Genomic DNA, 16,331 nt, shown 5'->3' with positions numbered 1-16,331 from the left:
TGAATTTCAACTCACCTGAATTGAAAAGATGTCACATTTCCTATTGCCGTTGAGTAGGAGGTGAGACGTAACTGATGGATATCGGGATCTTGGGGGTGTACGTCCACAGCTCCCTGAAAGTGGCAACTTAAGAGGATAAGATGGTAAAGAATGCAGATAACATGCTTTCCTTCATATGTCAGGGTATTGAATATGCAAATTGGAAATTCATTTTGCAGTTATATAACTAGTCATATATATCTATATATATATATATCTATATATAGATATATATAGATATATATAGATATATATAGATATATATATATCTATATAGATATATATATCTATATATATATATAGATATATATAGATATATATATATATATATCTATATAGATATATATATCTATATATATATATAGATATATATAGATATATATATATATCTATATAGATATATATATCTATATAAATATATCTATATAGATATATATATCTATATAAATATATCTATATAGATATATATCTATATAGATATATCTATATAGATATATCTATCTATATATATATATATCTATCTATATATATATCTATCTATATATATATCTATATATATATATATATATATCTATCTATATATATATATATCTATCTATATATATATCTATATATATATATATATCTATATATATATATATATCTATCTATATATATATCTATATATATATATATATCTATATATATATATATCTATATATATATATATATATATAGATAGATATATATATATATATCTATATATATATATATAGATATATATATATATATATATTTTATATATATAGATAGATATATAACCTAATTATATATAATTCATGCTCATATGGACCAAGGAGTGCAGTTCTGGTTGTGATACAATGTAAAGCATGTGGTACCTTTGGAAGAGGATGTTGCCTACAGTGAAGTGTATTAGCCAAAAGGAGCGATCAGACTAACCTGGATTGTTAATGCTAGAGTGACACAGGCTGAACAGAAACCTGATACAGCTAGACAACATTATGAGAGATATGGATAGAGTAGATAGAGCCTTTTACCCAGGATGAAAATGTCAAATACTAGAGGGCTATTTATCTATCCATTTATCTGTTTGTTTATTTATTTATATGTATATTTGTCTTGCCTATGTGTTTGTCTGTATGTGTGTTATGTCTGATTGTGTGTCTGAATGTTTTGCACTAGGACCGGAGAACGCTGTTTCATCGGGTTGTACTTCTTCAATCGGATGATGATAAACTTGAACTTGAGAAGAAACTCTAAAGAAGCTGCGCAAATCAAGTTTTTTTTTTTACATAGAGAGCAGTGAGATCCTGGAATGGACTGCCAGGGGAGGTGGAAGAAGCAAATACGATAAGCATTTGGAAAGGCACATGATCAGACAAGGAATAGAAGGATGTTGATTATATACGTACAGGCAAATTGGAACAGTTAGATTGACATCATGATTAACGCAGTCTTGGTGGGCTGAGGGATACCTGTACTCTATGATCTTAATTTCCGTGATTCTACATCCTGCAACTCTCCACATTCAGGAACTATCTGTGATCATGCCAGACACCAAGCACACTTTACTACCGCTCAACACTTTACTACCGCTCATCCTCAATCCACAATCAACACCATCCAAACTCATCTCATCAACACCTAACACCCAACCCAATATATCACCAACTGACTTAATTGGCATTAACAACAAGTACTATTTCTCAAGAACATTTATATCACAATTAAACACCTATCCCATTTCGTCACCTACAGTAGACCCTTCTTCACCTACAATTAACACCAAATGCATTTCATCAGAATTAGGCAATAAGTATATTTCATTCACAATCATTCTTTGGAGCCCCCATTCATCATTTCAGCTGGCAGCTCGTTTCACACTCCCACCATTTTCTGTGTGAAGAATTTCCCCCTTACGTTCCCCCTAAACTTTTCTCCTTTAACTCTTAACCCATGTCCTCTGATTTTTATTCCATCTACCCTCAGTGGAAAATACCAACTTACATTTACTCTGTCTATACCCCTCATAATTTAAAATCTCCATCAAATCTCCCCTCAATCTATGCTCCAAGGAATAAAGTCCTAACCTGTTTAATCTTTCGCTGTCACTTCGTTCCAAAGTCTTCTCTGCATTCTTTTAATTGTATTGATAGCTTTCCTGTAGTTAGATGACCACAACTGCACACAATACTCCAAATTTGGCCTCACCAATGTCTTCTGCAACTTGAATATAACATCCCAACTCCAGTACTCAATACTTTAATTTATGAAGGCCAATATGCCAAATGCTCTCTTTACAACACTGTCCACCTGTGACGCCACTTTCAGGGAATTATGTATCTGCATTCCCACATCCCTCTGTTCCACCGCACTCCTCAGTGCCCTACCCTTTACCATGTACGGCCTTTCTTGGTTTTTCCTTTCAAAATGCAACACTTCACATTTGTCTGCATTAAATTCCATCCGCCATTTTCAGCCCATTTTTCCAGCAGGTCTAGATCCCTCTGCCAGCTTTGAAAACCTTCCTCGCATTTTGAAATTTTGAAAACATGAGGCATACTGTTTTACACTTGATCTTTGAAATTCCTCTAGCAGCGAATGCTTTCATGTATTGCACTGGCAGAGAATTTGCCCCACTTCAGTTTGTTAAATAATGAAGATCCTTGCAGACCTATAACTTTTGCATAAGAGTGGAAATAGAAAATGAAATTAAGGAAATATTTAGCAGGCCAGGTAACATCTGGGGAGAGTGTAAAACAGAGATGATATTTTAATTGACGATCTGTCGTTCAAATGTGGTTTCACAACAACTCAATAGTTTTAAAGGAAAAGGAAGTAAAACACGAAAATCTGCAGGCACCATGGGTGAAGAAAAAGCAATGTTGGATCGATTTAAAGCACGCGATCGTACACTAAATGCATCCAAAAAAAACCATCCCCTTTTATATTCTGCATCTTTAAAATACAATTCTGTTTCAGCACATTCTTTGAAGTCATCATTATTTGTAATTTGAAGTAAATCACAAAATTCTGTCGACACCGTGGTTGATGTAAAAACACAAAATGTTGGAAAAACTCAACAGGTCAAACAGCGTCCTTTATATAGCAAAGATAAAAATACATAACTGATGTTTCGGGCTTTACTGTTTGCAAACATTAATGTATTATGATCACTCTCAAAGAATTAAGATTGATAATTCCCAGAGAAAACTTTCAACACGGCAGGATACCACAAGGTAAAACTTGTACCCTTTCTTCACAATACCTCTTTAGCTGAATTAAATTCCTTGTGTCTCTTAATTATCTCTTGACTCAAATCTGCATAAAAGAATACTCTATTACCCTGAACTATCAGTGGAGCCTGATTTTGACGAGCTTTTTGAATAGCCATCCGCAAAATCATCTCCCTATCCTGATACCTCAAACATCGAATTAGAACAGCCTGGGGTGGATGTCCTGGGTAAGGTTTCTTCCTTAATGCCCTATGTGCTCTATCCAATTCCAAGCTGTCTTGGAAAAATTCGGCACCCAGAGTATCTGGAATCTACTTCTTGAAAAACTTAACCAGATTCGAGCCTTCAATATCTTCTGTAGTACCACTATCTTCACATTATTACACCAACTTTGGTTTTCCAAAGAATCAATCTTCTTCAACAACTCTCTCTTCTGAATTTCCCAGTCCATGAAATAATCTTCCACTTTTTACATTTTTTCACTATTTTATTCCACTTGATTTCTAAATTTAAGAACTGCCTCTTCAATTTTCTGAAAATTATCCTGCACTGCATCAACTGCCTTCAGACATTTATTAATATCAGTTTTCACTGTAGACATATCTTTTTTAACGGATGACACTTCTTCACAATTATTGTTAATTCTGCCTTTCATATCATCAATCCTTGATTCATCTGTGAAGTCATCTGAAAAGACATATTCTCTATCTGTTTAGCAATTCCTTCTAAAACGGTAAAAACTGCTTCAATCCCAGATTGTTCCATTCCTTGAGACATCTCAATTAAAGTACCCCTTTGAGGCCTACCTTCCTTAACTGTGGCTGCTGCAGTTAAAGTTGCTTGTTCCTTTGTCTCAGCAGCGCAGAACTTTCTTCCCCCTCTTCACCTGCAGTCACTGTTGGGTGCACTGTCCGGCTGTGGGTTTGGCTTCCCACCGACTGCTTCGGCGCGACACTGGTCGGGTCCCCCCCACAGTCCGAACTCGCTCCAGCAGTTCGCGCATGCGCGTATTCCCGCGCATGCCTGGAAGCCCCGATGGCCGCATAGTTGCTCTTCCCATCCACCACTGCGGACTGCCGGGCTCCAGCATGCTAACGGGCTCGGGCTGGTTAGCAGAGGACATCACTAGACGCCACTCGGCTGCCTCGTCCGCGCACCCAGCAACACGGGCATGCGTTTACGACTCTGCCGAGCGGCCTGCAGAACCGGCACCATCTTTAGGCTGCAAGACGAGTGCTGATATAATACTCAGCCTGCCAGGAGTACGTTGTGGCTTGGAAGCAACTTCAATCAACTCCGTGGCTTCTTTCTGGTGAGTAGGCCTCAATTCTTCAGCACTTTTAAAAGGCAGTTTGTTTTGTAATTGAGCTTTAGCTTTCTTCACATTTGTAACCATTTGTATATCTTTTATCTTCAAATATCTTCAGAAACTTTTTCCAGGTTTTCCAAACTTTATAATTCAGGCATTGAATAGTTCAGCTGGGGAGAGGTGATTTGGCACGTCTTCTTCCTAAGCTATCTCACCACGCCCCTCAAACGTTCTTTACTGTATTTGTTTTTAATCTTTTTGTAACTCAACATTCATTTTACAAAGAATACAGGTGGGCTTTGAAAGCACACACTGCTCTCTTGCTTTGAAAGTCTGGGGCATAAATTCCAGCTACAAATTTCTTCTTTCTTACTGAAAGGAAGAATTGTGCTTAGATTGTGCCTGGAGCATTTTATTGTATACAAAATGTTCTGGGACTAAATTTTTAGATATTTGAATGTGTATAGAACATAGAACACTAAAGCACAGTTGAAGCCCTTAGGCACTCGATCTTGTGCTGACCTATATATTCCTACCTCATAACTCTTTTTTGTTTATCCATGTGCCTTCTAAGAATTTCTTAAATGACCCTAAAGTTACAGCTTTCATCACCATTCCTGGTAAGAAGATCAAGACACCTACACTCTCTGTGTAAAAAAAAACCATACCCCAGCTGTCTCTCCTAAACTTTCCTCCCTTTATTCTTTAGTTATGTAACCTGGTGTTTGCTATTCCTGCCCTGGATGAAAGATGCTGGCTGTTCACCTTATTTATGCATTTCAGAATCTTGTAGACTTCTTTTAATTCTCTTTTCATCCTTCTTCGTTCCAAAGAGAAAAGTCCTACCTCTGATAATCTTGCCTCATAAGACTTACTTTCCAATCCAGGTAATATCCTGGTAAATCTCCTCTGCACCCTCTCCATAGCTTCCACATCCTTCCTATAATGAGGTGACCAGAACTGAACACAATATTCTAAGTGTTGGCTCAGCAGAGATTTGTTAGAGTTGCAACATGGCCTCGCGACTCTTGAACTCAATTCCCCCGACTAATGAAGCCCAGCTTCTCATAGACCTTCCTAACTCTCCTATCAACTTGTGCAGTAATCTTGAGAGATGTATGGATTTGGACCTCAATGTCCCTCTGTTCCTCCACACATTTAAATATCTGACCATTAATCCTGTACTTAGCCTTCTGGTTTAGCCTTCCAAAATGCATCACCTCACACTTATCTGGATTGAACTCCATCTGCCACTTGTTCTCCCAATTTTACATCCTGTCTATATCCTTTTATAACCTACGACAACTTCACCACTATCCACAACTCCTCTAACCTCCATATCATCCACAAACGTAATTTTTCATCCTTCTGCTTCTTCATCCAAATAATTTATAAAAATCACAAAGAATGGGGGTCCCTGAACAGACCGCTGCAGACCTCCACTAGTCACTGACCTCCAGGCAGAATACTTCCCATCCACTACTACTCTCTGCTTTCGATGTACAAGCCAATTTTTAATCCACACGGCCAAAGTTCCATGGATCCCATAACTTATGATTTTCTGACAAGTCTCTCATGGGAGACCATGTCAAATGCCTTTCAAAAATTCAAATCCACACCAACCTTCATCAATTTCCTTTACCTCTTCAAAATTCTCAATTAGGCTTGTGATGCATGACCTTCCCTTCACAAAGATATGCTTAATATCCTTGAGTAGACTGTGGTTCTCCAAGTGCTCATAAATTAAGAATTCTCTCCAATAGTTTGTATACCACTGATGAAAGACTCACCATTCTATAATTACCAGGATTCTCCCTACTACCTTTTTTAAACAAGGGGACCAAATTTGTCATTCTCTAATCCTCCAGCATCTCCACTATGGCTAAGGAGGACTCAAAGATCCCAGTGAATGCCCCTGCTATCTCTTCCCTCTCTTCCCACTGAAATCTGGGATATATCTCTTCTGCCCCTGGGGATTTATCAATCAATGCTTTTAAGAAGATCCAATACTTCCTCTTCCTTCATCTCAATGTTGTCCAGCACACGCCTGTTCTATTCCGACTGCACCCTGATCAAGGTCCTTTTCTCTGGTGAAAACTGAAGCAAACTATTAATTTACTATCTTCCCAACCTCCTCTGCCTCCAGGAATACTTTGCCTCCATTATCCTTAAGCAGTGCCAGCTTCATTCTCATCATCCTTCTGTTCTTCTCATATACATAGAATGCCTTGGGGTTCTCCTTATTCCTACTTGCCAAGGCTTCTCATGCCCCCTTCGAGCTCTCCCAAGTACTTTCTTAAGCTCCTTCCTGGTTACCATATAATTCTCATGAGCCTTACCTGTTTTCTGCTTCCTAAATCGAATGTATACTTCCTTCTTCCTTGTAACCAGCTGCCTCACCTGTTTTGTCAACCAGGGTTCTAGTTTCCTACCATCTTTTCCCTGTTTCAGTGGGACAAACCTATCCTGAACCTGGTTCATGTCATCCCTAAACATTCTCCAAATTACTTCCCATGAACATCTATTCCCAATTTACTCTCTGTAATTTCTGTCTCATCCCATCATAATTAACCCTTCCCCAATTGAACATGTTCGCATTTTGTCTGCTTTAATCCTTGTCCATAGCCATGCTAAAGCTCAGGGAGTTGTGGTCACTTTCACCGAAATGCTCCCGCACCGAGAGATCTGCCACCTGACCAGATTCATTACCCAGTTCTAGATTTAGTATGGCTCTCCATACTGTGTTAGGATCCTTCTTGGACACACCTGACAAATTCTGCCCCATCTAGCTCTCTTTCACTCGGGAGGTGCATGTCAAAATTGTTGTCTCCCATGACAACAACTCTGCAATTTCTACACCATTCCCAAAATCTGCCTACTTAACTGGTTCCTCAGTATTCATATAGACTTCTCCGAGAACAGTGATTGCTCCCTTCCTGTTTCTCACTTCCACCCACTCAGTAGACACTCCCACTCAGAGTCCTCCCTTTCTGCAGCTGTGATTCTATCCCTGACCTGTAATTGTACTTCCCCCTCCCCTGTCTCTGACCTCCCATCCTATTCTTTTTGAAACACGTAAACCCCAGTACCTGCAATCAATGCTGTCCTTCCACCAACCAAGTCTCTGTAATGGCCTCGACATCATAATTCCACGTACTAATCCATCTAAATTCATCTCCTTTATTCCTAAAGCTCCTTGCATTGAAATAGACACATTTCAAACCCTCTAAATGCCTACATTTATGCTTCCTCCTTTAAGAATCCTTGTGAAAAGGAATGAAGGATTTCTCAGACACATCAGAAGTGATTTTCAGAGAATTCAATGATCCTTAACTTGGTCCATAACTGAATTTTTCCAAACCAAAAAAGCAAAATATTTTTCATGCTGGAAATGTAAAATAAAGTTATTGTATGTTGGAAATGTACAGAGGATTGGGAGCATCTGCAGAGCATGGAATGGAGTAAAAAGGCCTTCTTTGCTGAGCTCACAACTCTATTCAGTCCCTGGGCATGCTTCTTTTTTTGGGCCAATTTATATGTCTCCATCTTGGTTCTAATACTATCCTAATTACCCACATCTGAGCCATATATAGTGCCAGTCCAGAATTATCAATCACTATTGTTAATACACACACTCCTTAGATGCTTACTACACCCAATCTACAAGCCCCTGCTGCCCAAATACCCCAATTAATATACAACCCTCATACAGTTTGAAGAGTGGGAGGAAACCAGAGTGCCTCGAGGAATCCCACACAGACACAGGATTAATGTACAAACTCCTTACAGAGAGGGCTGCATGCAAACCCAGGTCGCTAGCATAAAAAGTGTTGTGCTAATGACCCTTATTCTACAGCACTCATCTATTTTATTGAAAACATTATTTATAATCAATAATAAATGATACATACAAAATACAATGCAACACATATTTTATCCCTTAAAACCCCCCACCCCTATCCCCCTACCTCACCCAACCCACCACTAAACTACTCCCCCCAAAAAAGAAAGAAGATAAAGAAGAGCGGAGGAGAGCAATTAAAGCAATACATTCATGTCTGTGTCATGGTTTGGGACCACACCGCCAATGTATGGGAAAATAAATTTTAATAATTAGAATTAATCCAATCCATGTACGGGCTCCAAACTTTCACAAAAAAAGGATAATTGTTTCATAAATTGTTTACTATCTTCTCTAAAGGAATACATACATGCCATCGTTGAATATTCAATTTAATCTCATTCTTTCATGTAACTGCAAGACATTTCCTAGCTACTGCTAACGCCAATCTTATGAAAGCAATTTGAGATTTATCTAATTTTAACTCTAAACACAATGGTTGAATATAACCCAATAGAAATAACATAGGGTCAAATGGAATTTTAAATTGATCCATCTTCTTTTCTCCAATGTGCGATAATTCAATCTTAGTCCACATCAAAGGGCTGTCCACCTGAAACATCCTATTGATAAATTTCAGCTGAGCCAATTCATAATAATTTTGAAAACTTCCAAAAATTCTTTAATTTTGTTCCAAAAAGGTTTAACCGTTTCACATAGCCAAACCGAATACAAAAAAGTTCCCACTTCCTTATGGCATCTAAAGCATAAATATGAGTTAATATATTTAAATTTTTTTCAATTTCTCCAGAGTTGAATATAATTGCTGAATAAAATTATAATGAACCAATCTGTATCGCACATTCACAATTTTAGTCATACTATCTTCACATATCAACATCCACTCATATGGAGAGATAGATATTCCCAAATCTTTCTCCCATTTCATTCTAGTTTTATCTACATCTGGCTTAGGCATTTTAACCTGCAATAAATTATACATTTTTGATATAAAACCTTTCTTACCACCATCAGTAAGTAAACTCTCAACTTTAGATTTTATAGGAAGGCACAGAGTATGCCCAAAATTGTTGAACAATAAAGCTTTAACTTGATAATAACTAAAAAGAGTACTCAAGTATATATCATATTTCGCTCTCATTCTTTGGAAAGAGATTAAAATATCCTGCCTCGTAAAAATCTTCTACCAACTTCACTCCTTTTTGTTCCCATAACTTCAAGAGTTGATTATTAATCGTAAATAGTAAAAGCTTATTCTGAAACAAAGGTGTCTTAGCTGAGATTTTACCCTTTGTACCTAAAAGTTCATTCTTGTTTATCCATAATTCAAATGTTTCATTGCTGGTAGATTATAACTATGTAGCAACTGAGAATTCTATCGATAAATAAATGGATCCATCTTCTTTTCTCCAATGTGCGATAATTCAATCTTAGTCCACATCAAAGGGCTGTCCACCTGAAACATCCTATTGATAAATTTCAGCTGAGCCAATTCATAATAATTTTGAAAGTTAGGAAGTTGTAACCCTCTTAGTGCATATTTCCAAATCAATTTTTTTATAATGAGACTCTCACCAATTTTAACTTTCCACAAAAATTTTCTTACCAAAGAATTCAAATCAGTGAAAAATTTATGAGGCATCTTATATGGAATAGATCAAAACAGATATTGAATTCGAGGAAAGATATTCATTTTAATACAATTCACCCGTCCCATCAACATTATTGGTAAATCCTTCCACCTATTTAAATCACTTTTAATTCTAGCCAATAATGGTAAATAATTCAATGCAAATAAATGTTCATAATTATTATCAATTATAATACCCAAATATTTAATACGATCTGACCATCTGAACTTCACAGTCTGTCTACGTGACAAATAATCCATTTCTGCCAGAGGCATAATTTTACTCTTCTCCCAATTTACTTCATAACCAGATAATGCCCCATACTGTTCCAAACATCTATGTAAAATCTCCAAAGATTGTAAAGGTTATGTTAAATATATTAACACATCATCTGCAAACACATTGATCTTATATTCATCAGAATCCACTTTAATACCTATTATAGCTTTATCTGCCTTACCATCTGCCCCAATAACCAATGCAAATAGAGCTGGTGACAAAGGGCCACTAGTTGATCTAGTTAATGCAAAAGGTAAAGATATCTGGTCACTTGTCACCACTCTCACAGTAGGAGTTTTATTACAAAGCCTTAATCCAACCAATAAAAAGGGGCCCAAAATTTAAATTTCTGCAAGACCTTAAACAGAAAGCTCCACTCAACTCTAAGCCTTTTCAGCATCTAAAGAAATGACCATCAGTAGGTTGGATTACTCCTGAGAAATATTAATTAACAAAATCAATTGTACCACGTTATCCGATGAATAACAGTTCTTAATAAAACCTGCCTGATCTGCATGAGCCAAAGCAGGTAACCATTTTGCCAATCTATTAAACAGAACCTTGGCTATTATCTTATAATCCACATTTAATAAAAAAAAAGGTCAATTTGATCCCATGTTTAAAGGATCTCTATCCTTCTTAAGAATAACAGTAATGATTGCTTTAGAAAAAGAATCTGATAAGGTACCATTTTTACCCACATGATCCAAAATCTCCATCAACAAAGGAACTAGTAAATCTTGAAACTCCTTATAAAATTCAGAAGTAAACCCATCATCACCTGGAGATTTGCCACTCAGCATATTTCGAAGTACCTCTGCTAACTCATTAACAGTGAAACAAGCATCCAACTCTTTAACTCCCTTATCATTTAAAGAAGGCAAAGTTAAAAAATCTTCAGTAGCACCCACATCTTGCTCTAGCTCAGACGTATACAACTTCTCATAAAACATACGAAACTCATCGTTAATTTCTTGAGGTTTATAAGTAATTTTTGATTGAGGCTGGATAGCATTTATTGTCCTAGATGCTTGTTCTATTTTTAATTGCCAAGCTAACACTTTATGCACTCTCTCCCCTAACTCATAACACTGTTGTTTAGTTCTCTGTATATGCCTTTCAAATTTATAAGTTTGTAATGAATTAATTTAATTTAATTAACTATATTTTTTTAGTCTTCTGTGAAAACCACATTGTGTCCTTCTCCATAATCTCTATCTCCTTCTCCAACTTGTCAACCTCATCCACTTGTTGTTTCTTAACTTTAACGATATAGCTAATAATTTATCCCCGTAAATAAGCTTTCAAAGCATCCCACAGAACAAATTTAGCATCAACAAGGTCCAGTGTCATTGCTCCAAATTATTGGCAGTAGTTTTGCCTCTTTTACATTTATCTTCAAAAAATTTTGAATAGGATCTCATATAAATTTACAAAATTCCGGACCTTGAAGTAAAAAAGGAATTAAAACGCCACCAGTAGATATTTTCCATCATCAAGTCCAACTCTCTGCTGCAAATAGTTGAGGACTAAAATCTGGAGCCAGATGAAGAGTAGATTAGCAAACAGGTGATACTGCTTACATTCAAAAACATGAAGAAACCTGCTTAACAGGCATTGCATTCTCTCGATGTTGCTATATTTCATGCAGGTGTTGGCCACACCCAGTTACAATAATAGATTGAGTTTGCAGAGCCTTGATTCATAAACCTCCAGAGAAAGGAAGAAAGATATATCACATCATGTGACCCTCATTCTGGTTTGCATATGTGGCTGCATAAGGTGCTTCCTCTGGTCTGTCCTGCGCACAACACTTTATTCAGAAGAACACCTTTAATCCTCCCACTGTTTTCCAATGGTTTACCCAAACTATACTATGTTTAAATTTAGAGAAAATTAGAAACTCTGTCTATGAATCCCCTTCTAAGTTTGAGTTAACCTGGCGACCATTTATTCAATATTTTCATTTGTGGTGAGTTGATCTGGCTCTGTTTTCTTTCTATGATTATGTATGATAATTGGGCTGTAAGATGAGATGGGAGTGATCGGCGTGGTTTAGCTATATCTGTAGGTTTTTTTTTGGTTTTTTTAAGTTTTTTTAATTCAGATTTGTTTTTTCTTCTTTTTTGGGTTTTTTTTCTCTTTTTTCATATATTGTTATTAATTATATCTTTTTTTTAAGAGATAGTTCACACCCTAAACTAATCTAAAAAAATTTTTTATGATATATTTTTATTCTGTAATATTATTGTTTAATATCTCTGTATTAATTCATTACTTACTATGTATTTTTTATATCTCTTTGAACTGTATGTGTTTATAAATTATAATAATAATAAAAAGATTGAAAAAGAAAGAAAAAGAAAAGAAGAACACCTTTGATTACATCCGAGTACACCTTAGTATTTTCCTATTGCATACTGTTTGTTCTTAAGATACTGTATAACATGTTTTATAATTTCCTATTATATTTTAAGTTTACTGTATTGCCCACAAAGCAAGCTGTTTTGGTCCATCCAAGCATACCTGGACATGCACTCAATACAGGTGCTATGCAAATGTTGACAACATGCATTAAGCATCCAAAAACATGAAATGCAACATATTCACTTTCTGCATTCGCACTTGGACAGCTGATCTTAGTGCAGTCAGTGACAAACTTGGTGAAAGATTTCATGAGGACATTTTGACCATGGAAAAGCAGTATCAGGGCAACTGGAATCCATCAGTGCTGGCCGACTATTGTTGGACACTGACATGAGAAACATCAGATACTGAGTTCAAATGAAAATCATTTTTAGGTCAGTTGAACTAACGCAATGTATCAGCATCATTATGCAATTAAACATACTGAATTCAATGAAAGTTACTTAATGTTTCTCCAACTTCCTGTGCGATAGAGAAAATCGGAAATTAGCTTTATGTTCAGCCTGAAGTTGTCTATCATAATCCCCATTTTTTTTCAGGAAGCAAGCATTTTTTTTTTAATAAAAAAAAATTGTCCAGTGTCATTGCTCCAAATTATTGACAGCAGTTTTGCCTCTTTTAGGACCCCCAAAACCAGCAGCATTAGATATGTACCACAACACAGGGTTACTTCAACAACAGTAGTTTTTAATTATAATTGAACAAGAAAACAGAATTAAACTTTAACTTATTACTTAACCTACTTAATCCCCCCTCTAATAATAAGCTTAGGTGTGTGTAAGATGAGAAAAGTTCTTTGGATCACAGTCCAATCTCACTGGTTGCAGGCAATTCTTGTACTGTAGACAGAAGTTAGTGTTAACAACGTTCACCAGTCTTTGGTGCTTAACAGGCAAATGGTTACCACTCAAGTGGGTTCTTGCTGGTTTTCAGAGAGAGATTTCTTTTGTTCCAGGACATTTACACCTGATTCCTCTCCAATCAGTTTTGCTGATGAAACTTGCCCCCTTCGGGTCACCTCAGACAGCTAGTCTTCTTCTTTGACCAGACAGCCTTCCAAACGTTTTCCAGCTTTGTCCTTCTGGAACCGATTTCTGTGTCTCTCCTCTCTGTTTCACTGCCCCCCCCCCCCTCTCTCAGAGCAAAACTGTTCTGAGTCTGCCTGCAAAGATCACATGAACTCCCAGGCCAGCTGTATTCTGCAACTTGGTTGCTCTTTCTGCAATAAGCACTCTGCAAAAGTCCTGCAAGAATTCTGTGTTTTAAAATGTGTTTGTGTACAAACTACTCTAGCAATTCCTCCCAAACCACCTCAAAATACTCTGTCACAGCTCTCTTGTCAAATTAATATTCTCTCCTCCACAAGTTTGAAAAATTTGAATTCTGCCATTGTTATTTGGTTTGCTGCAGAAATTACCTTCAACCTTAATGAGATTGCATTGCTATTCCTTAATTTATCCTGCATAATGGACGCAAAGCAGCAGTTACATGTCCAAAATGCCTTTTCCTTCATGAAGGCCTGCGATTGATCATTGTATGCTGACTTGAAAAATCAGCTCAGAATATGCTTGTAACTTTAATGGCTGGTGTGGGAGAGCAAGTAAAAGTATTACATTACCTGAGTACTAATGGTAAGATCCAAGGCTCCCTGGAGCTTGGACCTTTTACTTCATTGCCAATAAATTGAGTGACACTTCATTGATGCGGTGGGGTGGGGGGGGCGGGGTTGGGGGGATAACTAGAGTAGGCAAAGAGCAATAAATTGAGAATTAAGTCCAGAATGTGTCATGGATGAGATAAGGAGACTCTGAGGCAAAGTTGCATTTCAGATGGATAATTTGGAGTTGGGACAAGAGCTTGCTGGAGGAGTGGAGAACGGAAACAGAAGGGTAGTTTGAGGTTGGGCAGAGCAAGCATGGTCTGGGGATGAGGATGAAATAAATCAGGAGGGCGTAAACCTGGACAAAGAGAGGAACAGGATCAAAAAGAAAAAGGAGAGCTTATTTTCAGGTGTGCTTCCTGCTGGTGATTTGTCAGATGACCTGGTGCCCTCAGTATGATCGTTTGTTGCCTGGGACCTGATCTACCAGAATTGTTGCTATAGAGGGTGTACAAAATCATTGAGGACCCCTACCACCCCACATACAGCATTTTTCTGCTTCTCCCATCTGGAAAGAGAAACAGAAGTATCAGTGCCAGCACCACCAGGCTGAGGAACAGCTTCTTCCCGCGGGCAGTGAGAACGCTGAATGACTAACGGAACTGCTCACACTAAACCATCTGAGACTCTAATATTTACAAAACAATATTTCTTTATTAATGTTTATAGATATCTATTTGTCCAACGTATCTGCCAGTGTGTAACGTTCAGCTGTGTGTCTGCATGTTTTGTACCGAGGACTGGAGTATACTGTTTCGTCAGATGGATGATACTAAATTTGAACTTGAAAACACCCATGTTTGCAGAAAGGATCTAAAGCCATATTCAAGCTTGAAGTGTACCTTCATCTGGATCTATGTGAACGATCTTACTGTCAACTTCAGGGTTGTTTACACAAATGCTGAAAGAAATTGGAGTTGCAATGCCCACTCTGTTTATTGAAACTTTGGTGATCACCAGTTAATCTTAGAGCTTCGATTATATTCTGAAATAAAAGACTCCGGGACTTGTATTTGCTGATCAGCTACAGATTGCTCCACGATCTAGAGTAAATCAAGGAATAGTGTTGGAATCCCCCTGAAGTCAAAGGTCTTTTCTGCAGTAAACATAATTAGTGAGCAGGGATCAGCTAATCTCTGCTTGCTCCAAAAAGAACAGAAAGGTCTCGTATTATCACTAAAGATCTCTCCCTCATGAAAGGGAGTGAAATGGAATAGAAAGAATAAATGAGCCAAAATTTCATTGGAGCATTTTTGCATGTACTTAGTGAAAATCAAATCGTTCAGGAACCATACCCCAGAGAGTCAATACCCTCAGGAAAGGTACCTCAGAGCTTGTTATTGCTTTCATGTGACTTACTTATGATCATGAAGAATTAAAAACAACAATCCCCATGAAATCTTGCACCTTTCATACTGAAAAATAAGAGTTTGGTAGGTTAATTGGGTGTAATTGGACAGCACAGGTTTCATGGGCTTATAAGGGCTTCTGCCATGCTGTATCATTCATTTTGCTTTAAATTCAAGTTATGACTCTTCCTTCATTTCCTTGGCATCTTAAGAGCACAGGGTTTATTGTGATAGAATCTAGAACAGTGGTTCTCAAAATTTTGCTTTCCACTCACATACGACCTTAAATAATCCCTTGCTAACCATAGAGCAGCGATGGCTTCCTATGCCATAAGTGTTCTGTGGTTAGTAAGGGATGACAAGGTGGTATATGAATGAACAAAAAATAGTTGTGAACCACTGTTCTAGAACATAAGAACATTTCCATGTCATTTCTAATTCATGAGCTAGTCCAAGATTTGCAGTGCAGAGGAGGTTCACCAGATTGATTCCAGAGAGAAGGGGGTTAACTTATGAAGAGTGATTGAGTTGTCTGGGAC

The 16,331-nt window shown here is 37.2% G+C and overlaps 1 protein-coding gene across 7 annotated transcripts in view; it reads right to left on the bottom strand.

Moving 5' to 3' along the window:
* Positions 1-16,331, bottom strand: part of prok1 (prokineticin 1) — a 101,066-nt gene that overhangs the window by 64,928 nt on the left and 19,807 nt on the right. For 3 of the 7 annotated variants that reach the window (XR_011358474.1, XM_069941836.1, XM_069941838.1), the window contains exon 2: positions 16-113. The exons of the other annotated variants lie outside the window; for them this stretch is intronic. The gene's annotated coding sequence lies outside the window, so the exon portion shown is untranslated. The remainder of the gene's footprint in view (positions 1-15; positions 114-16,331) is intronic. 7 annotated transcript variants of the gene reach the window in all.

Source organism: Narcine bancroftii, chromosome 5 (assembly GCF_036971445.1).
Source record: "Narcine bancroftii isolate sNarBan1 chromosome 5, sNarBan1.hap1, whole genome shotgun sequence".
NCBI lineage: Eukaryota > Metazoa > Chordata > Chondrichthyes > Torpediniformes > Narcinidae > Narcine > Narcine bancroftii.
The sequence above is the reverse complement of the archived record's forward strand: the minus strand, read 5'-3'. Positions and strand labels throughout refer to the sequence as shown.